At 45.4% G+C, this 24,015-nt stretch overlaps 1 long non-coding RNA gene across 2 annotated transcripts in view; it reads left to right on the top strand.

The window, feature by feature from the left end:
• Positions 1-5,573: 5,573 nt before the first annotated feature.
• LOC142827772 (uncharacterized) overlaps positions 5,574-24,015 on the top strand; it is a 29,016-nt gene continuing 10,574 nt past the window's right edge. Inside the window, exons 1-3 of one of the 2 annotated variants that reach the window (XR_012902522.1) lie at positions 5,574-6,291; positions 6,547-6,596; positions 18,425-18,489. This is a non-coding gene — a long non-coding RNA (uncharacterized LOC142827772). Of the gene's footprint in view, positions 6,292-6,546; positions 7,513-18,424; positions 18,490-24,015 lie in introns of both variants that reach the window. The other variant, XR_012902521.1, reaches the window with a different exon arrangement.

Here is a 24,015-nt window from a genome sequence, read left to right as displayed (position 1 = left end):
AGAACTGTCAGAGTCCCTTTTCAACTGGGCGTTTTGGTCAAAAACCAGGTGCCTTGCAATCCGAACACAGAGGTGTTGTTAGGACCAGATTATCTGCACAGAATAGGCATTTTATCACACATGCTCTTTTATTTTCTTGCCATTGTCCTAATGAACCCAGTAACTGGATCCACTAGATCTTCTTCCGTCTCTTCTCTTCCTTATATTTTGCACTATGGGTGTGTCTAGACTACAGGGTTTTGTCGACAAAAGTGGACTTTTGTCAACAAAACTATATCTGCGTCCACACTGCCTTTGAGTTCTGTCGACATAACGTCGACAAAACTCAGCAGTTTTGTCAACGGCTGTAAACCTCATTCTACGAGGAATAACACCTTTTGTCGACAGAGTTCTGTGGACAGAAGGTGTTATTGCATCTACACTGTCCTTTGCGTCCACACTGTTATGTCGACAAAGCGGCTTGCTTTGTCGACAGAACTGGATGTAGTCTAGATACTCTTTGTTGACAGAAGCTTTGTGGACAGTATGGGTATGTCTAGACTACAGAAGACAGAAGTTTTGTCGACAGATAGGCTGTGTCTAAACTACATGGCTCCATCGATGGAGCCATGTAGATTAGGGTTATAGGCAAAGGGAAATGAAGCGGCAATTTAAATAATCGCCGCTTCATTTAAATTTACATGGCTGCCGCGCTGAGCCGACAAACAGCTGATCAGCTGTTTGTCCGGACGCTCCCCTGCCGACATGAAAGCCCTTTGTCGGCAGCCCTGTTATTCCTCGTGGGATGAGGTTTACTGGGGCTGCCGACAAAGGGCTTTGATGTCAGCAGGGGCGCGTCCAGACTAGAGCACTGAGCGGACAAACAGCTGATCAGCTGTTTGTCCGCTCAGCGCAGCAGCAATGTAAATTTAAATGAAGCGGCGATTATTTAAATCGCCGCTTCATTTTCCTTTGCCAAAACAACAAATCTACATGGCTCCGTCGATGGAGCCATGTAGTTTAGACGTACCCTATGAGACTTGTTATGCCTTTTTCTTCCCTTCCTTTGTCCCATAGTGTGCCTTCCCCCTGGGCTTTGCAAGTATAACTGCACTTCATTTGTAATATCAGAGGGGAATGAATGAAGTAAAGCCTTCCTGTCAGCAGAGATGCCAGCTGTGAGTGGGGCCCCATTGTTCTGAAGGTGGGTTATGCCTCCTCACAGCTCAGCAGATGTTTAGAAGAATTCTTCTGAGTTATTCAAGATAGGTTACTAACTGACCCTGATTGTATGAAATTACACTAGATTTTCAAGTAACTGCAAACAATGTATTATAATTTCTGGATAATGCAGATAACGTTATTATATCCCCCCCAATATAATATCCAAACAGGGGGATCCCCTCCTTTTTTCCACTTAAAAATCCCCTATCTTCAAAGGCACTGTGCTTTGGCCTGCATACTTCGAGACCAGGGAAGCATGGCATTAACTCACTCCAGAATCATCTGGGGGACATTGCAATGAACTGAATCATCTGGGGGACATCGCAGTGAACTGAATGATGCACAGTACTCCTTCCTTAGGTACTCCCCTAAGCATTATAGGAGACTGATCCCATGTCCTTAAGGTAGCTCCTTCCAGGGCTGTGTGGATTTCCCTGAAGAAGGTGGGCACTGAAAGGAGAGGAGAATGGTGAGGGTGAAAATATCCTCAGGGAAATGTAGGTCATGGACTGTCCCACATTGCAAGATGTACTGGGTGGCTGAATCTGGTGGATCTGGTACTCCCCTGACTATGGTGGATGTCAGTTCTTTCCAGGGATGGATCAGAACTAGCACAGACTCCAGTCTGGAGTCTGACTGTGCCAGTGAGTGCTTCTTCCCTTTGGCTTGTGTTTTGGAACTAAAGCTGGTCCTGACAGATTCATTCTCCTTCATGCCATACTCTCATTGGGTACGTCTACACTTGCACCCTAGTTCGAACTAGGGATACAAATGTAGGCGACCAAAATTGCTAATGAAGCGGGGATTTAAATATCCCACGCTTCATTAGCATAATCTTGCCCACGCGCTATTCCAATCGCCTGCTGATTCGAACCAGGAAGTGCACTCCGGCCGCGTTAGTTCAAATCAAACCCCTTGGTTCAACTAACGTTACTCCTCATTCAAAAAATTTTGCTCAACCAAAATTTGTGTGTGGTTTTTTTTGGGGGTTAACAAAAAATCCCATCAAAATGGTTCGAATTGGGCCCCGCACTTCCAAAAGCCGGCCCTGATTACTGCCTATATTTTCCAGTGGGTAAAGAGATTAAATCATTGGAAATCAAAGGTAAATTCTTGGACCTTTTGGGAATTGCAAGTCTCTTTTCTCCAGGTTTGACTATGTCGTTAAAGTCAGGCCTCAGGCAACAGGAACTCCAGGAGCTCAGAGCATTTCTGCTGTCTGCCACCCTACTGAACAGGCCTGCTCTCTTTTTGAGCTCCTCCTCCAAGCTACTCATGGTTTGCAGTTATGGTGGTGTAGGGGAAATTTTTAGTTTGCTGTTTATTTCCCTGACAGGCCATACCACCATTTTGGGTTGCCTCAGATTGTCCTTTGTCATCCATATTGGTCCCCTTTCTTTATCCTCATTTGGCGCCTTTTTGGTTTGTGGCAGAAACAGATTAGCCATGTGACCACTAATCTGCCTGGCCCTAGCAACAAAGAAGCTATTTAAAACTGTCCCTACAGTCACTGAGGTCTGTTCACCGTAGAGGCAGCAGTAGAGCCAGGTGTGCCTAGAGACACTAGTTAGCACTACTGATTAGCCATTGCCCATGCAGGAGTAGCTGATGCCTGGGTGAGGTAATCTGCAGCCTGCTGTAATATCCATCTAGCATATGTACTGTGTTAGGGAGGAGTTTTTTCACATACACTCACAGGATAGTGGCCCACCGGCTATCCACCTTCATTCTGACCCACAGCCAGGAGGAAGGAAGACAACTTACCTGAAAAGATATCAGTCCCTGCAGCATTTGGTCCATTGGAGAGTGGTCATATTTGGTCATTCCTGAGAAGTACCTAGTACCTGCCAGTGAGAATAGGACAGTCATAATCTTAGCATCTTTACCTCACTTGTCATAACATCTTGCGGCCCAGTGTTCCCTGTAAGATGAGTGCTTGCGTGGCCACCCAAGAGAGATAGGAGAGATTCAAATGCTGCCCAGCTGATTAGCAGAGTGCCTACAAAGCCCACAGCTGGCAGCATGTGTTTCTACTGGTGGTGCACATCCACTCATGCATTGGTGCGCATAACTAAATTTATTCCGCACATGGATGGAAACAATTACGGTGAACATTGCCTCAGGTCTGGGATTCTGGCCCCAAAGGGAGTTAGCAGCTGAAGTATTATTTGTTCACCTGGTATTTGTGTTACTGCTCACCTGATTGATTAGAGTCCTGGTTTACTTTACTGTTTGATTATTGTTAATAAACCTTTAATCTACTTGCCTCATTCATTTGTATGTTTTTTTTGTTAAGGGTACTTAACAACCAAAAATAGATGTTGCTTGGGGGAAAAGAGCCTAAGTACCTCTGAGGTCCAGAGAATGATTGTAGTCCTAACAGCAGGGGTGGGGTTTCCTGGACCAGAGCCACTGCTTAACCTTTTTCTTACTGGGAAGGAGTTTGCACACCCCATCACAGCATGTTATAAATATATAGTGAGACAGAGAAACTTATAGTCAGAGGTGGACAAGATTGGAACACACAAGTTCGGGAAGCCAACATCATTGCAATTACACCAGGTTTGGATAATTTTATTCTGACTCGTTATAGGTCCTATTCTATTTATTTAGGCTTAAAACTGAATTTGTGTTCTTTAGGAAACTTAGTTTTTCTATTTTCCTTTAATAATTGATCATATTACTAGAATTTGTCACAGGTCATGCAACAAAATAAAATGATAGTGGATATGCTGTTTATCTCTTGTAATATTTCAGTCTATTGATTAATGCAGTACCCAAACAAACAATTATATGTGCAAAATGAATTTTAAGTAAACTTTGTTCCCAGTTTCTACTACTATGGTGGCCGAAAGCAATTTTCCTCAGCTCCACACATCTGTTTGCTGACACTTATCCCCTTGGCCAACCCACATAAATGAAGACTCTTCCAGGAAACATTTTCAGGTCATGAAATCTGGACCCTGAATAGCAGAGTCTGCATCATATCTATCTTTCAAAGAGGGCTAAATTCAATACATTTCCCTCTTCCCCACACACCTATAGGATCAGGCTCTATAAAATCAGGACCAAGTCTTCATGGAAAGGGGAGAAAATGAGCTCTTCTGGACATATAGTAGTTACTGGACATATAGTACATTCTATTGGACATACAGTATAGTAGTTATTTAACATAGAAATTAGGGATGTTAGTGAGTAGTTGAGTGGAATTTTGACTACTTGCTTTCCTGCCTCCCCTCTCTCCCCTCCCCCCCCCCATGAGAAGCAGCAGAGGCGGTGGGAGCCAGTGCGGGAGGGAGCCAGCTTAAAAGTGGGTTCACCCAGCACTGTCTCTGTGGTGCCACCTGCCCTTCCCCACTGCCTCTATCAGAGGCAGCAGGAGAGGGATAGGAGCTGGCTGGGCTTGCTGTGGACAAAAGCTGCTTCGACAGCAGCCCCTGTTCATCACAGACAGGGAGAGGGTTACCAGATGATTTAAAAAAAAATACCAGACACACTTGATCTCAGATGGGGGGAGAGGAGTGGGGCTGGCCTGGGAGAGATTGAGAGAAGGAACCGGATGGCGGGAAATAGAGCTGACCGGGAAGGGGTTGGGGGGAGCAGGGCTGGCTGGGGGGGAACCGGCCGGTGGGGAGTGGGGCTGGATGGGATGGGGTCAGGGGGAACGGGGCTGGCCGGGGGATATCGGGGGGAGAGGGAGGGAACCGGCCGGCAGGAAGCAGGGCTGGCCAGGAGGAGGCTGGGGGGAGCGGGGCTGGCTGGGAGGGAGTGAGGAGGAGCGGGTCCGGCCCAGGCGTGCACAGATCCCAGGGTGCTGCCTGTCCCACGCACGGTCCCGGCGGGGCGCACGGGTGAGTCCAGCACTGGGGATTCCATCCTGCCCCCACCCCCCTCCTCTCTACTGTGTAGTTGTGTACTGCCTGGCTGGTAGACACACTCACGCAGCATGAGCGTGTCTACCAGCCAGACACTACGCAACTATGTAGTGATACTCATGATAATAATAAAACTTACTTAATTAGAAAATACCGGACATTTATATATCTGGTATTTTCTCAATTTGTTTCCCCGACAGAAAACTCAAGTTCAAAACTGGACACCTGGCAACCTTAGACCAGGCTGGCTGCTGCGAACAGGGGCTGCTGGACTCAGTTCGAGCCAGGACCAAGCAGTCCCAGCTTGCGCTGCTCCGGGATCCTGTACCTCGGTATTTTAAATGTAGTAAGAACCCAGCTTAAGCCGGCTCCTGGCCCCTGTTAGGGCTCTGCAGAGCAGTCCTTACTGATTAATCGTGTCATCGATACAAATTGTATTGGCGTATTGACTACATGATTATCCAGATAACTGCAATTTAACATCCTTAATAGAAATAGTGAAGGGAAGCCCTTGTTTCAGAAGTCCTACAATTATATAAAGATGAGCAAAAGCTTTTTTGGTGTTGCTTCTTTAAAGACATTCATAATTCTGCACTTCAGCTGTCCGATAACGATCATAGAGTCATAGTTAGCTTAGCTCAGTTTATTGTGGTTTCATAACACAGCAACACACATTTATCGCACCAGCCCTTTCCTAGCTAGTCCTCCCTTAGCTTCCTGTTCCTCCCACAGCACTTCCTTTCTCAGTATGGGGATCATGGGATATGTGGTTTGACTCTGACCTTGCTACCTTTATTTCTGTGCTCCTGTTGGTGTGGGCACTACTTTCAGAGCTCACTCAGCACCCAGCTAGCAGTTGTTGCTGTCTGGCTGCCCAGTTAATGCCTAATTTTTGCCCAGGGTGATGCATGGGGAGGGGGGGCACATGTGCCCCAAATGCTGTGGGCAGGAGAGGCAAGGGGCTGGCCAGCAGCTGGCTGAGCCAGAATCCCTGAGAGACATGGGGAACTAGCCGGGGAGAGCCTGGTGCCAACAGCAAGGGTCCAGCTCTCTCACACTCACCAGCAGTAGAGGGGAAAATGGAGCAACATAGCCCCAGCTCACTCTGTTCTCCTAGATGCGTTGCTCATGGGTCGGCACGAGACCAACTCTGCACTCGCCTGCGGGAAGCAGAAGAACATGGCCGGAGGCTCCACTTCTCCTGCCACAGCCAGTGAGTGCAAGGGGGCCAGACCCCCCCAACCCCTCTAGTCCCCCGGCTTCATTGTTTGTGGGAAGAGGTGGGGAGAGGGCAGAGCCAGGGTGGGGAGGGGTGGAGTTATTCCAAAATAACGCTGCTGTGTAGACGTACCCAAAGTGGCTCATGGATAGATCTGAGTGTCACTGTCCTGGAGTGTGAGAGGAGAATATAGGAAACACCCATAGGGATCTGATGAAAATGCGCTTTCCCACACTTTTGTTTTTCCAGACTGGTATGCTCCTCCCCTCCTTTCTTTCTGTTAGAGCTGGGCCAACAAGGTAAGTTTCAGACTTGGGATAGGGGGTATAGTTTGGGTTCAAGGTTCAACCAGGTCTAGAGGCTTGTTTCAGGAGACCCCAGCATCTCATGAGCTATTATTATTGGTTTTTGACCCAAGTGTTGGAAATCTCACTGTTGATTGCACAGGATTTCTGCCAGCTTGGCTGTATTTCAATCTGATCTAGAAAATAGGTCCGTCCTGGCTCTAGGTCTGTCCCAGAAACAAATCAGCAAAGGCTGGCTATCGACTGAGAATTAGCTCTGAATCCCCCATTACAAAAAATTTAGGACAGGGTCTGAATCTGAGGCTCCAGTATGGACTCATCTCCATGTACCATAAATTACAGTTTTACACATTTCGACTGCAAGAGTTCTAACAATTAATCTGTCCTGAAATGCACCTGTCTTTCAACCTTTCCTGAGAGCTCTGCAAAGGTCTGGAAGTCATGAGAGCTGAGTTTTTCTTCCAGCTTCTGCTGCTGACTTGCCATGGGGTCTGGAGCAGGTCACTTTACCTCTCCATGCCTCCATTTCCCCATCTGTAAAACGTAGACAATATTGCTGGTCTTTGCAAAGCACTTTGAGATCTGAAGATAAAAAAGCTGTATCAGTTCTAAGTATTTTGATTCTTATTATATTTGCAAAATTCAGGTTATTCTTTTTGTTTGATTTCCTTCCATATGCTTAAATTAACACACAATCCAACCCCAACCCAGCCCTCAAAGTTAGCAGCCCCTGCACTGGTGAACAACCCTACAATTATTAACCAGTCTGTATGTGGGTGTGCTCGACAGTGGAGAAAAGATACAGTATTAGTAAGAAAGAGATCTTTATTTCAACAAACAACTTGAACCAAAATGGCTACACCCATCCAATTCTGGCCTGCTGTGTGACCTGTCTCCTGGTATAAATGAAGTAAGCAGTCTGTAGTTTATCTAAGTTATAATGCCTCCCACTGAGTTGCTTATGAAATGCTCCACAGCCTGTAAAAGCATCATGTAAGTCAGGGGTGGGGACCCTAAGGCACAGGCGCTGGATCTGGGCCCCAGCTTGCCTGGATCTAGATCTCAAGGTTTGGTCCCCTTCCCTGCCAGGGCTGCAGAGCCAACGCTGGCTCCCCAGTGCAGGAAGCAGGGAGCCCCAAGCCTCATGGGCTGGAATCAGGCAAGACAGAGGCTGGATCCGACCCAGGGGCTCTGCCTGATGGGGGCGAGGAAGTGGCTCCGCATGCTGCCACACCCTCTCCTCTTCCCCTCCGTGGAGAAATGGCACCCAGCAAAACGCTGCCTGAAGGCTTTCCCCCAGCACTCCGACTGGACATAATTGCAGGGGACATGGTGCCATGTGCATCCCAGGGGAGCTGCACTTGGTAAGCTCCCCCCTCCTGCCCAGATCCTCTACCTCATCCTGCACCCTACTTCCCACACAGCCTGACACCCCAAGCTTACTCCAGAATCCCCCCTACTGCCCAGATCCCCTACCCACTCTTGCACCCCCCCTCCTGCCCAGACTCCACACACCAAGTCTTCTTCCTAGCAGCCCCTACCCAAATACTGAACCCCTCATTTTTGGGTCCTACCCTAGAACCTGCGGGGGCACAAAATCTATTAGCCCCCCCCCCCCAGGCCCTTGTGTGTAAGGAGGGATTGTAGGGAGTGCCTTTTTGCTTCTCAGTTGGGGGCCATGTCAGTAAGTTGTTTTGGTTTTTCGGTGTAATAAATATGTCTAAACTGCTGCTTTTTTTCGAAAAAGCCCCATTTTGAAAAAAAGCAGCGGCCACCATTATGCAGATGAAGCACGGGAAATTCAAATCCCAGATTCATTTGCAATATCGACGTGCTTAATTTACATCCCCAAAAAAGGGATGTAGTCTAGACACAGCCTAAGGTGCCACAGGACTACTTGGTTTTAGCGCTACAGACTAACATGGCTACCCTCTGAGACTGAGTGCTAAACAGTCAGTCATGAATATGAGAGAATATGAATCATGGCAAACCAGCTGAAGCTATAACTCGAAATACACTTGCTCTTTTATAAAATCATGTTCGTGCTGAGAGAAAAAGTACACTGTAATACAGTTTCCTTATCGCACGGGGAAACAATGTGTGTACACTGTGAGCTTAACTGTCCGGGTGCAAAGTCCAGTGCTGAATGAACCTTCCTGATGAAGGTAAAGGGCGTGCGTCACTGGTTTGCATAGATTAGAACACATGGTGGTACTTTTTTGTGTTTATGTGGAGAGGGTTTTTTCGATGTAGCTGCAGGGCAGGAGCAGACCAATTCTGTGAAGGCGAATTCCGTGCTAGCCTTGGCTGCTCCTTATGGGGCCCTCATGTGAGGTTCCATGTAGCAGCATGTCCTCTTGCCATGTCCCATCCTGTTGCCCTGCCTGAGCCTCCATGTGCAATCCAGAACCACAGTTGCAGAGGCAGCTTCAGGATTTCCCTCCGTCCTGCCTCTCTGCTTTGCACAGCTCCCCTGCCCCCCTCTCAGCCCACCCTGTCGCAGCAGCATCTTGGCTGCAGGCCAATGCAAATACTGAGCAGCACTCAGAGCCATTGAATGCAGTTCAGTGTTTGCATTGGCCTGCAGCCAAAACGCAGTGAGGAAACACCTTCTACAAGCAGCCTGATCTGGGCCTGGGTAGGTGACAACTGCAAAGAGCCGGCAAGTTGTCAGCTCCTGTGTCTCCTGACCCCAGGATGGGTCAGGGGAAGAGCTCTTACATGCTGCCAGTGTCACTGCTTTCCTGCAGGGATCCCTCCCTCTCACCGCTAGAGCTCTGCAAATCTGTGGGTATTCGCATCCATGTTTATGCATATATCCATGGCTCATTTTTGTGTGTGTGGATGAGAATACAAATTGTGCTCTTTTCATGGCCACACTGTAAATCATAGCAGTTGTGCTTTGAGACTAGGGTTCACTTGATGACAAGTCCACTGTGGGAAAACCCCTGCAAGTCAGAACCATTAAAAACCGTCACTAAGAGCCACATAGTGGAAGCTACAAAGCTCCACACAGTTCTTATCTGACTGTAAATCTCCTATCTCAGTGACCAGAGCAAATATGAGCTGCCCTAAGATTATAAAGCGGGGATGGGGAACCTTTTTTGGGTCCAGGGCCACTGACACACAGAAAAATCAGTCGGGGGCTGCACATAAATGAGAAATCACAAACAAAAAACAAAACAAAGAAAAAAAACCGTCGCTCATGTGGTCCACTACTGAGTAGTAGAAAGACGCTCCCCACATTCCCCTCCCACACCAGAGACTAGAGGGGCCCAACCTCATAGATTTTGTGTGCTTCAGCCCTGCAGTGGGAAGGAAGGGAGGCTGGAGCGGCAGCGCAGGCTGGCCAATGCTGGGCAGGGGAGGGGGGAACGGTCTTGGAACCTCGGTAAGCTGAGGGCTGCATCCATCCCCTGGGCCTGAAGTTCACCACCCCTGTTGTAAAAGGACATGATCTAACTACAAATCATACATTCAAAACTATTTCTTACCCATGTTATTAATACAGGCAGTCCCCGTGTTATATGGATCCGACTTACATCGGATCCCTACTTACAAACAGGGTGAGGCAACCCCGCACTAGCTGCTTCCCCCCAGCAGACCAGGGAGACGCGAAGCTAGCGCCCCCCCCAGCAGACCAGGAAGACGCGAAGCTAGCGCCCCCCACCCCCAGCAGACCAGGGAGACACGGAGCGGCTTTTCTCAGCAGACACCTCAGCTTGAGAATAAAGGACTGAGGGAAGTGAGGTGTGGGAGAATAAAACTGACCTCTGGAGAAATGTTTGGCTAGAGTTTCCCCTACAATATGTACCAGTTCCGACTTACATACAAATTCAACTTAAGAACAAACCTACAGTCCCTATCTTCTACGTAACCCAGGGACTGCCTGTAGTAACTTAAATGGTTTCAATAAATCTTACCAGTGCCTCTCTTGGCTTGGGCAATGATCACACTAGACCGGCTACTTCCCTTATAATGTCCAACATTTGCTTCATAAAACTGAAATGCCCACCCGGAGAAGTGAAAAAACAGATCGATAGAGCCAAAAAGGCACCCAGACATGAATTACTTCAAGACAGGCCAAAAAGAGAAAACAACAGAATTCCACTTGTCATCACCACAACTTTAACCCCTCCAATGCATTATCCACAATCTACAGCCTATCCAGGAAAATAACCCCTCACTCTTAGAGGCCTTGGGGGAAAGGCTAATTCTCGCTTACAGACAACCCCCTAAGCTCAAACAAATTCTTTCTAATAACCATGCAACACACCTCATCATAATCACCCAGGAACTCAACCCTGCAATCAGCCCCGGTGCCAACTCTGCGCACACATCTATACTAATGATTTCATCACTGGACCCAACCACATCAGCCACCAAATCAGAGGCTCATTTAACTGCACATGCACTAATGTGTTCTATGCCAGCAATGCCCCTCTGCCATGTATATTGGCCAAACTGGGCAGTCTCTACTGGAAAGAATTAATGGACACAAATCAGATATCTGAAAAGACAATACACAAAAACCTGTTGGAGCGCATTTTAATCTATGTGGACATGCATTAATGGATCTCCAAGTCACTGTTTTGTTTCAGGTAAATTCCACAAGCCAAATGCCCAGAGAAGGACTGGTACTTAACTTCATTTACAAGTTTAATTCCTATGCAAATGGTATGAACAAAGACATCCCCTAGCTCCCACACTACCTTCCACATCTTATGACTTACCCTACCAACCAAACAATGGAGGTGCTAATGGTTTTTATCAGCCTCTTGTAACTATTTAGTCTTTAAGGTGATACTAGACTATTTGTTGTTTTTAAAATAAAAGGAGAAACTATGTAGCACTTTAAAGACTAACAAGATGGTTTAATAGGTGATGAGCTTTTGTGGACCAGACCCACTTCCTCACATCATGGGTCTGGCCCACGAAATCTCATCACCTATGAAACCATCTTGTTAGTCTTTAAAGTGCTACATAGTTTTTCTTTTGTTTTAGCAAGATCAGACTAACACGGCTACATCTCTATGGTTGTTTTTAAAGTTTTTCCTGTTATAGCCTAACTCCACTACCCCGCTGAAGTTTATCTACTCACTGTATCTCTTTTTTCTTCCTCCCCTCCTTTTTTTTCTCCTTTTTCTCTTTTTTTCCTTCTCCCCTCTCCTTTCTTCCCTTATTTATTCTTGGATCTGGATTTCTAACACTCCTGTCATCCGAAGAAGTGGGCTGTACCCACGAAAGCTCATGATACCATCTACATGTTTTGTTGGTCTTTAAGATGCTACTAGTCTATTTGTTTTTTAAGTTTTTCCTGTTACAGACTAACTCGGCTACCCATCTGAAGCATTGCTTCTACAGGTGCCCTCCCTTCCATCCCCCTGCTCCGAAAGAACTTTACAAGAATTATTTCTCTCATTTTCTGATCAGTTTCATTTTGGGGTTTTCAAACTCCTGCATTGGTTCACAGACGTGCAGTGGTTGGGGTTCCAGTCCTGCAAGATGCAGAACAAATAAGCAATTTTTAAAAAATCATGACTTTTTGTAACCTGCTATTTCATAGCAGTAGTTACATGTAATATCCAAATGTATGTTTAAACAAAATACAAAGGTGTGTATAAACGTTTTCATTGTGGTGCAGGTAAGAACAAACAAAACTGATGTACTAATGAGTACATATAAGCATTAGCAATATACATAGGTAATTGTTATGAGTATACATCAATAGGGCTATAGCTATTTGGTTACTCAAGTATTATTCAGTATTTAAATAAGCAGTACAGGAACATGTAATTTAGCTTGATCTTGTTTGTTCTTGCTTATTGCATGTCACACCTTTGCTAACGCCCAGCCCTTCTGAGTCTGTCTGGTCTAGTGCAAAGTGAGATACTGAATGCTGCACTGTACTTGATATGATTGGAAGCCTAGTCTGAACTACCTAGTCCGTGCCGCGTGTAGCCGCGCGGCACGGAGTCCGCACTAGCGGACATTTAAAAATGGCGGCGCCCGGCTTTATGCAAATGAAGCCCGGGAAATTCAAATCCCGGGCTTCATTTGCAACTCCGGTTGCCTACATTACCACCCTAGTTCGAATTAGGGTGGTAGTGTAGACATACCCTCACAGACTAACCGAAGTATTGGAGCATAAGCTTTCGTGGGCAAAGACCCACTTCGTCAGATGCACTCCAGGACTCAGCAGCTCTCCTGGAAAAAACTGAGCCACTCCTCGCCGCTTTTACAGTGATTAGTGTGATATAAGAAGCAATGCAGCATAGAATAGTACATGTTTGTCTTTTTTCTTCTTCTTCAGAAAATCATATTAGGTAGAATTTTCAAAAGCATCTTGGGTATTTAGAAAGTCAGTAGCTAGCAAGTGATAGAAATGTAGCCGTGTTAGTCTGGTGTAGCTGAAACAAAATACAGGACAATGTAGCACTTTAAAGACTAACAAGATGGTTTATTAGATGATGAGCTTTCGTGGGCCAGACCCACTTCCTCAGATCAAATAGTGGAAGAAAATAGTCACAACCATATATACCAAAGGATATAATTTAAAAAAAATGAACACATATGAAAAGGACAAATCAAATTTCAGAACAGAAGGGGGATGCGGGGGTGGGGGGAAAGGTAAATGTCTGTGAGCTGTAGCTAGCAAAGCAGTCTCATTGACTTCAGTGTGACTACTTGTGCAAATGACTGCTCACCCTCGGGAAGAAGAGGTTTACAACCAGGCCCTGTGGGATCTCCATATGTACCCTGTATAGACCAGTCTGACAACCTTTGATCCAAGGGATTTAGTGAGCTCTTCCTGTTTCTTTCTTTTCCAGTTTTTTCCAGGAGAGCTGCTGAGTACTGGAGTGAATTTGGCTGCTATCAGGAAATTCTTTACCTTGGTTGTAAAATTAGGGTATTGCTCTTGTTCGCAGCAAAGTTTTTGGCAGTTGGATAGCTTGCTAGAGCAATTTATTTTGTTTTGTTTGCAGTTTCATTGTACTCTGGGTAGAATATCTGGAGGAATGCTCTGGAGCAGTGTTTCTCAACCAGTGGTATGAGTACCCTTAGGGGTACATGAGAGAAGTCTGGAGGGTATGTCAATACAACTGAAATTTGGAGAAAACTGAATTTTTGTTTTAAGTTTTATAGTGCTTTATTATTTTTGAACTTTTTACACACACAAATTTCACCCCCCCCCCCCCCCCCCCCCGGGCACGATTAAGTTGTTTAAACAAATGTGTTGCAATGGTAGAAAAATTGTTTATGTGCTTGAAAACTGTAGGTACTGGGGATACTTATAACTTTTTTTTTAAAAGAGGTACTTTATAAAAAAAAAGGTTAATAAACACTGCTCTGGAGCATTCTGCTGCTCCCTTATTTGGTACGCTAACCTGCTTGTTCTGGTCCCATTGTTATAATAGTTTATAATAATACAATTAGGAGTAGTTTCCTATATTAAATATTATGTGTATTAGGATGAAGAGTGATTCACATTACTATGAACAGTTCATAAGACTGTTAACAGTAGTTAATTATAATGATTCCATCCCATTTTAAGGACTTGGCATATTGTAGAACTTAGCATATAATTAAAATTGAATAATTTAAAATAACTGTAGAAAATGGGGGAGGGGAGCCAAATAGTTTCTATACCAAAATTGGGCATTAGTTATTCAATTCAATTCTACTGTGTTCTACTGTCTTATAGAAGGTTAGGTCTTTGGTCATTGTGGACCTCAAGGATTGAAGTATTTCATACTATTGCTCCTGGGGGCTACTTCTTGAATCTCCCACTGGACTCCCAGTAATACTTCTCCATTGCTCTAAGTCTATGGAGTGAGCATTTCTTAAAGCTCTTATTCAGACTGATCAGTGCTACCCTTATAACAAGTAGGCCCACTGAGTTGAATGAGGGGAAGTTCTACTGAGCAAGGTAAGCATTGCAAAAATCTATTCCTAAGAATAGGTGTCCTAAGAGCTAAGCTAGGTTTTTCCTTTCAAACTTTAAATGTAAATGAACAAAGAAAGTCAACCCTCACACTTAAAAAATAACAAATAGTCTAGCAGCACCTTAAAGACTAACAAAACATATATATGGTATCATGAGCTTTCATGGGCACAACCCACTTCTTCAGATGAATGGAGTTAATAAAGGTCCAGTTTCAAAGTAAATAGAGGAGTGAGGGAGGAAGAGAAAGAAGAAAAAAAGTGGTGGTGGTGGTGGTGGTGGTGGGGGGGGGAAAAATCAATGAGAGTCTCCATGCTACATGAAGCTGATAGAGAAGTTGCACATTGTTCTTAAGTACCCACTGTTTGGGTTTTTTATGTCGTTAGGATGTGGCATGCTGAACCCTTAAAAATGTTACCCTCCTGAGTGCAGTTTGACCAGCCAGAGATTCCAGGCCCAGCTCTCTTGCCTTCTACTCCTGATCCATATTGATTGTATCATTCTATGTCCTTGTTATTCATGCATTGAAAAATGCAATCTAGTTATTGCTCTCATTTTTGTTCTGAATTTTGGGAGGCAGGTGTTATCCTTGGAGTCACTTTCCACTTTACCAAGGTTGCTGACATATTTGATACAAGATTTTTTCCGATGAGGAACACTTAAAAACACCCAGTCTGATGGTGCAAGTTTCTTCTGGGCTAAGTGAAATCTCTTATTTGCCTGGGTAACAAAGCACAGTTGCAGGGTATTTTACCTGGTTCATTTTCTGTGTAGATTCATCCTTGCAAACTTCTGTCTCACCATGTCTCTGTTCAGCTTGACCCATGCTGTGAGCGTCACTAGCTACCAGCTGATAATCTGAGGGGGCAGCACAGCAGTACCATATATCAGGTCACATTATCAAACAAATCTTGAGCTGAGTTCACCTGGAGATGTCTGCACTTGTAGCTGGAGTTGATCTAACTCTTGTCTGCTTTCCCAACCCACAAAGGTTTGTAGCATATTCTCATTCTGGTGAAGTATGTTTGAGCATGGGAAAAGGAGCATAACTAATAAAAAGTATAATTAAATACTAGGTAATTGCCATTTTCATTTTCTGCACCCTGCCAAAAGCGGTAATTACAGCTTAGTACACATCAAAATGTGCTTCAGTAGTATAGCAACAAGAGAACAAAGCTAGTCTGCTATTGTATTTATGAAGATACAAGCCAGCAAGATAAACCAGGTATATGACATTTATGGACATATTCTGCAAGGACCCTTCCATAAAAGCACCCAAGAACAATAATTTAACAGGAGCTATATGTCATCTTTGTCCCAATTCACTTTGGACTAGATTGTGAACCCCCTACTTCTCTTGGTGAGCAATTACTCAGATGAGCAGTACCATTGATTTTAATGGGTCTACTTGTGACAGCAACTGCCTACCAAAAGGCTTAAGGAGTTTACCACCTGGTCTTTTATGGCCAATGTAGAACAGATGTCAATAGTCTAATCTAATCCATCAACCAACAGATGATGATGAAATAGGGTTTGTACGGCAGAACTGGTCAAATCAAACTCTCTTTTATTTAAAATTAGGTGTGTAAAGGGGTAACCGGTTATCTGGTAAGCATTGCCTTACTGGTATGCTTACCAGGGTAATTGGTTAACTAGATCAGTGTTTCTCAACCTTTTTTTAATAAAGCACCCATTTTAAAACAATTATAAGTACCCCCAATGCACGCACCCCTCCCCCAGAGCCAGGCACCCCCAGCCCCCCGCTCTAACCCAATGCCCCTCCCCTCCCCCAGAGCCAGGCCCCCTTAATCCCCCCACTCTAACCCAATGCCTCTCCTCTCCCCCAGAGCCAGGCACTGGACGTATGGTAACCCTACCTTTGAAGTGCCCACTCCCACTGCCCAGCCCTGTCTTGGCAGCTTGACTACAGGGAACAAGTGGCTCGCCAATGCCAAGCTTGCCGCATGGGGCTGTATGCGCTCCCACCCCAGCCCAGCGCCCCCCTATCGTGGCACCTGGGGGCAACTGCCTCCTCCACCTCACCCTCATCCTGCTTTGCCACTGATGCAGGGGGATCCTTTGGAGTAAAGCTTATTGTGCCACTTCACTGCCTTTTAGCTCCTCTCCGCAGTGCCACAGGGAAGGGGCGAAGGGGATGTGTTGTACTGCAGTGCTGGTGAGGGTGGAGATAATGTGCGTTACCAGGTTCAGCCGCCCTCTCCACTGGAGCACCCCGGGGAAGCTGCCAGGGAGGAAATGAACTAGGAGAGGTGGCTGTACAAGTGATATTTTTTTCTCCCTGCCCAAACCTGCCCCCAACTTGGAACTGCCCTGGGTCTCACTGGAGCCACCCAGCCATGTGCTTTTCCCACCAATGCTGGGGCACGTGAACAGAATGGCTGTTAATGTCCGGGTGCGCGGCTCCAAACATTCAATTTGACAGGCACATGTCGCCGCCCCCTCCCTGATCCTCTTTGCAGGACAAAATCCCAGACATTTTTTGCCAAATTTCACTTGTGTTGATGTACCCGCCCCAGACTTCTCTTGCGTACTCTTAAGGGTACGCATACCACTGCTTGAGAAACACTGACTGGTGCCCAGCCTGGCCGGGCCCCTCATGCTGCAGGAGGGGGCTGCTCCAGCAGTCCCCTGCTTGTGGTGGGTCATGGCGGGCTGGTTAACTGGTTAAACATATGTAAACAGAATTGTACATCCCTATTTAAAATAGTACTGTAGATATACCCTGCACTTTACAACTGAACCTGCTAAAGAAAATGGAAGCCTTTTTTGAAGGGATTATATGCTGAAGAAACTGTGTCCCAGCAACAGCAATGTGAGGAATATACTGGATAGATAGCATCTAGGTAAACCGAGTGGCACATGGTCATTATAATTATTTCTCTTCTCATTCATATTGCAGTAGTGCGTAAAGGTCAGGGCTCTGCTTTGCTAATCATTGTACAACACACTGACCAGAGATGATCCCTGATCCAAAAGAAATGTTGGTCTTGAGATTTTCACTTTACTCCTTCAGCTTTTCCACCATATTATTTCAGTTGAGCAAGAAATATTTTATAATTCAATCAAATCATAGAAATGCAGTACTGGAAGGGACCCTGAGAAGTCCTCAAGTCCAGCTCTCTGGCACGGAGGCAGGACCAAATATACCCAAACCAGCCCTGAGAGGTTTCTTTTTCAAAAGCTCTGGTCATTGGGATTCCACAATTTCCCTTTGATGCCCGTTCCAGAGCTTAAACCTTTATAACTAGACAGTTTTTCCTAGGATCTAATCTAAATCACTGTGCTGCAGATTAAGCCCAGTTCTTGTCCTACCTTCAGTTCTCTGTGTCACCTGGTCAACATGCTCTTTATAACAGTGCTTAACATTTCTGAAGGCTTAGCAGGTCTCTCTGTCTTCTTTTCTCAAGACTAACTGTGCCCCGGTTTTCAAAAGTTATTTTCATTGCTGTCCTCTGGACTCTCTCCAATTTGTCCACATCTTTCCTAACATGAGGCGCTCAGAATTGGATGCAGTATTTCAGCTAAGACCTCACCCATGCTGAACAGAGTGGGATAAGTACTTCCATTGTCTTATATACAACACCCCTGTTAATACACACCCAAATGATATTAGCCATTTTTGCAACAGTATCACATTGTTGACTCATTCAGTTTGTGATTTCCCCAGATCCTTTTCAGCAATACAGCTGGCCAGCCAGTTAGTCTTCAAATTGTTGTTGTACATTTGATTTTGCCTTCCCAAGTGAAGTACTTTTGCACTTGTCTAAAATTATAAAGGTGAAATTCATTCTTCAAATTTGTCAAGGTCATGACTTGCAAAGTGTTTGTAACTCTTCTCATCTTGATTCATCCACAGTTTTTAGGATTATAGTCTTCATTGGGACTTTGTTCTTGCAGTGAAAAGAACTTGCAGAAGAAAAGGTATTGTCAACTCCTACTTACTTTAAGCACACTTTGGAAAATTGGATATAGGTTAATAATGCATAAAGATGGATGCTCACCCACAGTATAAAACTTGTTTTGACTTTAAAAGTACAGAATAAAATAGAATATATATTATAGACTATAGCAGTCTTGGAGTGGTTATTCATTGTGAAATAGATGTCTTGAAAATGTTGTCCATCTGGATTGGTAGTTAATATTTTAACGTGTTAGTGTGTGAGTGTTATGCCCTCTGTTCATTAGCATTAGTATTGATCAGATTTGGTTCACAGGCCTTCTTATATTTTTAAAACCTAACGGCTGTGTTTACACTGGGCTACTTATTCTGGAAAATCAGCCGCTTTTCCGGAATAAGCTGCGAGCGGTCTACACTGGCCCTTGAATTTCCGGAAAAGCAACGATGCTCTACTGTACAAAATCAGCCGCTATTCCGGAAAAACTATTCTGCTCCCGCTCGGGCATAAGTCCTTATTCCGGAACACTGTTCCGGAAAAGGGCCAGTGTAGACAGCCCAGTAGTCTTTTCCGTAAAAAAGCCCTGATCGCGAAAATGGCGATCAGGGCTCTTTTCCGGAAAAGCGCGTCTACATTGGCCACAGACGCTTTTCCGGAAAAAGGGCTTTTCCGGAAAAGCAGCCTGCCAATGTAGATGCTCCTTTTCCGGAAAAACTGAAAACGGAATAGTATTCCGTTTTAAGCATTTCCGGAAATTCATGCCAGTGTAGACACAGCCAATGAGAATTCTGCCTTCTATAAACTGACGGGGCCTCGTGCTTTGGAGCAGGAAAATCACAGTGCTATCCTCACTATTGCCAGGAAATTCCAAGTGGCCAAGAACATCAAATAAGTGTCTTTATCAAGAGGGGCGGTATTGGTTTTCTGTTATAATCGCAACTTGAGATAAGTGACATTTGTATGCTGCTCTTTTAAAAGATGTTTCTGCAGCAGATGCCCATGCTGGCGCTGATCCCAATATAACTGTGCAGTTGTTACAGTTTAACATAAAGTTTATTCTGCAAAGGGCCTTCGGGGTATTGGCTGTCACGTGTTCAATTTTCTGCAGCAGTTTTAAGGAAGCTTTTACTGAAGCCATTTGAAAAGCTTTGGACTGTGCCTGCAGGTTACTGCAGCATTTTTCTGGCAAGAATATGACTGAAAAGATTGGTACAGAACTGAAAATATCTGAGAAGGGAGGCTAACTGTGCTGATTCTTATAGTACCACATAATGCTGCTGTTGACTGTCCTGGCCGTTGGCAATCAGAAATCAATAGATTTGCCTGAACATGGGTTAAAAAATAGGGGCGCTCTGTATGGGGGTTCAGCTTACATTTGTCTCTAATGCCCTGCTGTTTCCCACACTTCTCGTAGCAAAGCCATGTGTCTTCTGGATGTGATCACTGTTCACATTTCTGGCTAGCTCTTCCTGTCAGTGTAGAAAGCTGAGTGGTATAAGCAGAATAAAGCGTTAGAGGAGCATCAGGTTAAAATGATACATGGAAGAATTTTTTGTAGTATTCTTCCAGTATTTGCTGAAATTAAAAAGGGCTTAACTTTGGCCAAGCTCCCTTCTATTTTGCATAAACATTAGAGCAAGATGATATTAGAGCAAGTGACCTAATGCTTGCTGAAAGTGGATCGTCAGTTCATGTGTGGCTATTTACACGGGAAAGGGTGTATTTTAGGATGGGACACTGCTCCTCACAGCAAGGAACAGTGTTCCTAAAACCTCTTCTTTGGTTCATATTATTCCTATTGATTTACATTTTTATCTATCTACAGTAATTTGATTTACATTTTTATCTATCTAGATGCAGCTATAAACATTAAAAACTCCAAGTCCATCCAAACCATGTCAAAAGAACAGGGAACAAAGAAGATCCTCACTATTTGCCTGGGGTCAAGATGGCCTTTTAGGAACTCCTTTTTTTTCCCTTAGTGGTGAAAGGCGTAGCAAGAACCATTGGCTGGAAATTATAGTCAGACAAATTAAAATGACAGCTAATACACTCAAACTTAACAGTGAGGGTGATTAACTACTATGGGACCAATTACCAAGGGAAGAGAGGGGCTCTCCATACCCATAGATGCTGAGGTGCTGGAAATAAGGCTGCAGGGGGGGACTTCTGCAGCATCCCCTGGCTTGACATTATTTCCACCATATGCAGGGCTTACAGTTTGGTTCAAAGGCTCTAAGCTCCCCCACTATATAAATTGTTCCAGCACCCCTATCACAAAGTCTCCCACTAAGATATGCTATAATCCAGGGGTGGGCAATAATTTTTGATGGGGGGGCACTCCAAGATTTTGGTACATGTTCAAGGGCTGTACTTTCCTGTGGAGAGGATGCTGGGTCTGGGACAGAGGTTGCGTATGGAAGGGAGCTTGAGGGAGGGCCTGAGGTTCAGGAGAGGGCGAGGGGTCTGAGAGGGAGTTGGGGTGAAGGAGTGGGTTATGATCTGGGGCAAGAGATGGATGCAGGGTTCAGGAGAAGACATGGGTGCAGGAGAGAATTCTGGCCTGGGGGACAGGTGCAGAAGGAGGTGCAGAGCATCTGGGTTATGACCTGAGTCAGGGGCTTGCAGGGCTGGGGAAGGGGTATGGGTGCAGGAGAGAACTCTGGCCTGTAGGAAAAGTGCAGGAAAGAGTGCGGGGTCTGGGAGGGAATTGTGACCTGGGGCAGTGGGGGGAAGGAGAGGTGCAGAGAATTTGGATGGTGACCTCGGGAAGGGAATTGGGTGGTGGGAAGAGGTGAAGTGCCAGATGCAGGCTGAGCGGGGAGGCGCTTACTTAGGCAGCTCCTGGCCAGTAGCACAGTGGGACCTTCAGGAAGGCTCCCTGCCTGCTGGAGCCCCAGGCCACTCAAAGCAGCAGGCTGCTGGGAACATGTGCCTCTAGGTGCCACGTGCTGCTGTAGGGGGAGACATCATGTGCTGCTCTCGCCCCCAGCACAATCATCGCAGCTCCCACTGGTTAAATTCTGGCCAATGGGAGCTGCGTGTTGGTGGTGGGGGCAACATGCAGTCTCCCTGCACTGGGAGACACTGGGGCACGTGGCACTGGGGCACGTGGAACATTGCTCCAGCAGCCAGCTGTTTTGAGTGGCCTGGGGCTGCGGCAGGCAGGGAGCTTTCCTCAGGGTCCCAGTGAACTGCGAGCAGATCCAAAGGTTTGTTGGGCTGGATCTGGCCCGCAGGGCATATTTTGCACACCCCTGTTTTAGTCAAACACATGTTACTGTGCTCAGTAACCAGGTAGCTATGGCTGTGTAATGCAGGACACCAGATTACATGATCTAATGTTTCTTTCTGGTTTTACAAATCTCTGACTCGAGCCATTTATACCTAGAAGAGGATGTTAGCTCTAGTGGTTCTGATGATCTCAGCAGCTGCAGTATCACAGAAAACCAGACCTCAAACCATTTAGGACCTTAAAGATCAAGTCACTACCTAAAATCAACAGGGCCAAGTAGAGATTCTGGGGCAGAGATAGAACATAAGGTCTCTGCATGAATCAGCAGTTAGTATGTGGGCTGCCATGTTTTGCACTAGCTGTGGTCCTGTGTGGAGTGCAGTATAGAAACATAATCTTAAATGAAAAATCATGTTGCTGAGGTGAACTTGGTGCAAGCCCTGAGCACTACCACTTGCAACACCTCCGGAAGTGTCACCTTGTGCTAAACATCCCAACTGACCCAAAAACCATGGCGCAGAAAAGTGAAATGACCTGTCACTTGGAGAACACAGCGTGTGGCAGAACAAAGATAAGCCACATTTCCTCAGGCCCAGGTTGGAACTGTATAAGCATCCTTCCTCTGCAGAAGATAATTTTTAATCCTATTAATAATTACTGTAAGTGAAATAAAAAGATGGGTCACCTGAGGCTGCATTTTCAGAGAGGCACTAGACTCATGTTTGCTAAATGTACAATTGTATCCACAATTCAACATACGTTAGAGAAGTGACCCTTATTAGTGCAAAACCTTTGAAACATGCTCAAAAGGAAGAGCCAAAATAAAAGATCCATGCCTGTTCATGTTTTGAGGGGTCTGGTGTTCCAGTTTAGAATTAGATAGGCTTGAAACTCGTAGGCCTAATTCTCATTTCTAATGCTATTTTACACCCAGCTTAGACATAATATGACCCTAATGTAAATGAAAATCATAGAATAATTGAGTCATAGGGCTGGAAGAGACCTCAGGAGGTCATTGAGTCCAGTCCCTTGCCCAAAGCAGGACCAATCCCAGCTAAACCATTCCAGCCAGGACTTTGTCAAGCTGAGACTTAAAAACCTCCAGGGATGGAGATTCTACCACTTCCCTAGGTAACCCATTCCAGTACTTCACCACCCTCCTAGTGAAATAGTTTTTCCTAATATCCAACCTAGACCTCCCCAACTGTAACTTGAGACCATTACATCTTGTTCTGCCATCTGTCACTGAGAACAGCCTCTCTCCATCCTCTTTGGAACCTCCCTTCAGGAAGTTGAAGGCTGCTATCAAATCCCCCCTCACTCTTCTCTTCTGCAGACTAAATCAGCCCAAATTCCTCAGCCTTTCCTTGTAGGTCATGTGCTCCAGCTCCCTAATCGTTTTGGTTGTCCTCTGCTGGACCCTTTCCAATGCGTCCACATCTTTTCTGTAGTGGGGGCCCCAGAACTGGATGCAGTACTCTAGATGTGGACTCACCAGTGCAGAATAAAGGGGAATAATCACTTCTCTAGATCTGCTGGCAATGCTCCTTCTAATGCACCTTAATATGCCATTAGCCTTCTTGGCTACAAGGGCACACTGTTGATTCATATCCAGCTTCTCATCCACTGTAATCCCTGGGTCCTTTTCTACTGAACTTCTACCTAGCCAGTCGGTCCCCAGCCTATAATAGTGCTTAGAATTCTTCTGTCCCAAGTGCAGGACTCTGCACTTATCCTTGTTAACCTCATCAGATTTCTTTTGGCCCAATCCTCTGTCTAGGTCACTCTGGACCCAGTCCCTGCCCTGCCCTACAACATATCTACCTCTACATATCTCTATATAACTGGCAAGAATATTGTGGGAGAATGTATCAAAAGCCTTGCTAAAGTCAAGGTATATCACATCCATCACCTTCCCCATATCCACAGAGTCAGTTACCTCATCATAGAAGCTAATTAGATTGGTCAGGCATGACTTACCTTTGGTGAATCCATGTTGACTATTCCTGACCACCTTCTGCTTTCCAAGTGCTTCAAAATGGTTTCCTTGAGGATCCCCTCCATGATTTTTCCGGGGACTGAGGTAAGGCTAACTGGTCGGTAATTCCCTGGATTGTCCTTCCCTTTTTTAATGATGTGCACTACATTTGCCTTTTTCCAATCACCTGGGATTTCTCCTGATCTCCATGAGTTTTCAAAGATAATGGCCAAAGGCTCTGCAATGACATTTGCCATTTCCCTCAGATGCATTAAATCCGGATCCATGGATTTGTGTATGTCTAGCTTTTCTGAATAGTTCTTAACCTGTTCTTTCTC

This window comes from Pelodiscus sinensis, chromosome 3 (genome assembly GCF_049634645.1).
Source record: "Pelodiscus sinensis isolate JC-2024 chromosome 3, ASM4963464v1, whole genome shotgun sequence".
Classification (NCBI taxonomy): Eukaryota; Metazoa; Chordata; order Testudines; family Trionychidae; genus Pelodiscus; species Pelodiscus sinensis.
This window is presented reverse-complemented; position numbering and strand designations above follow the sequence as displayed.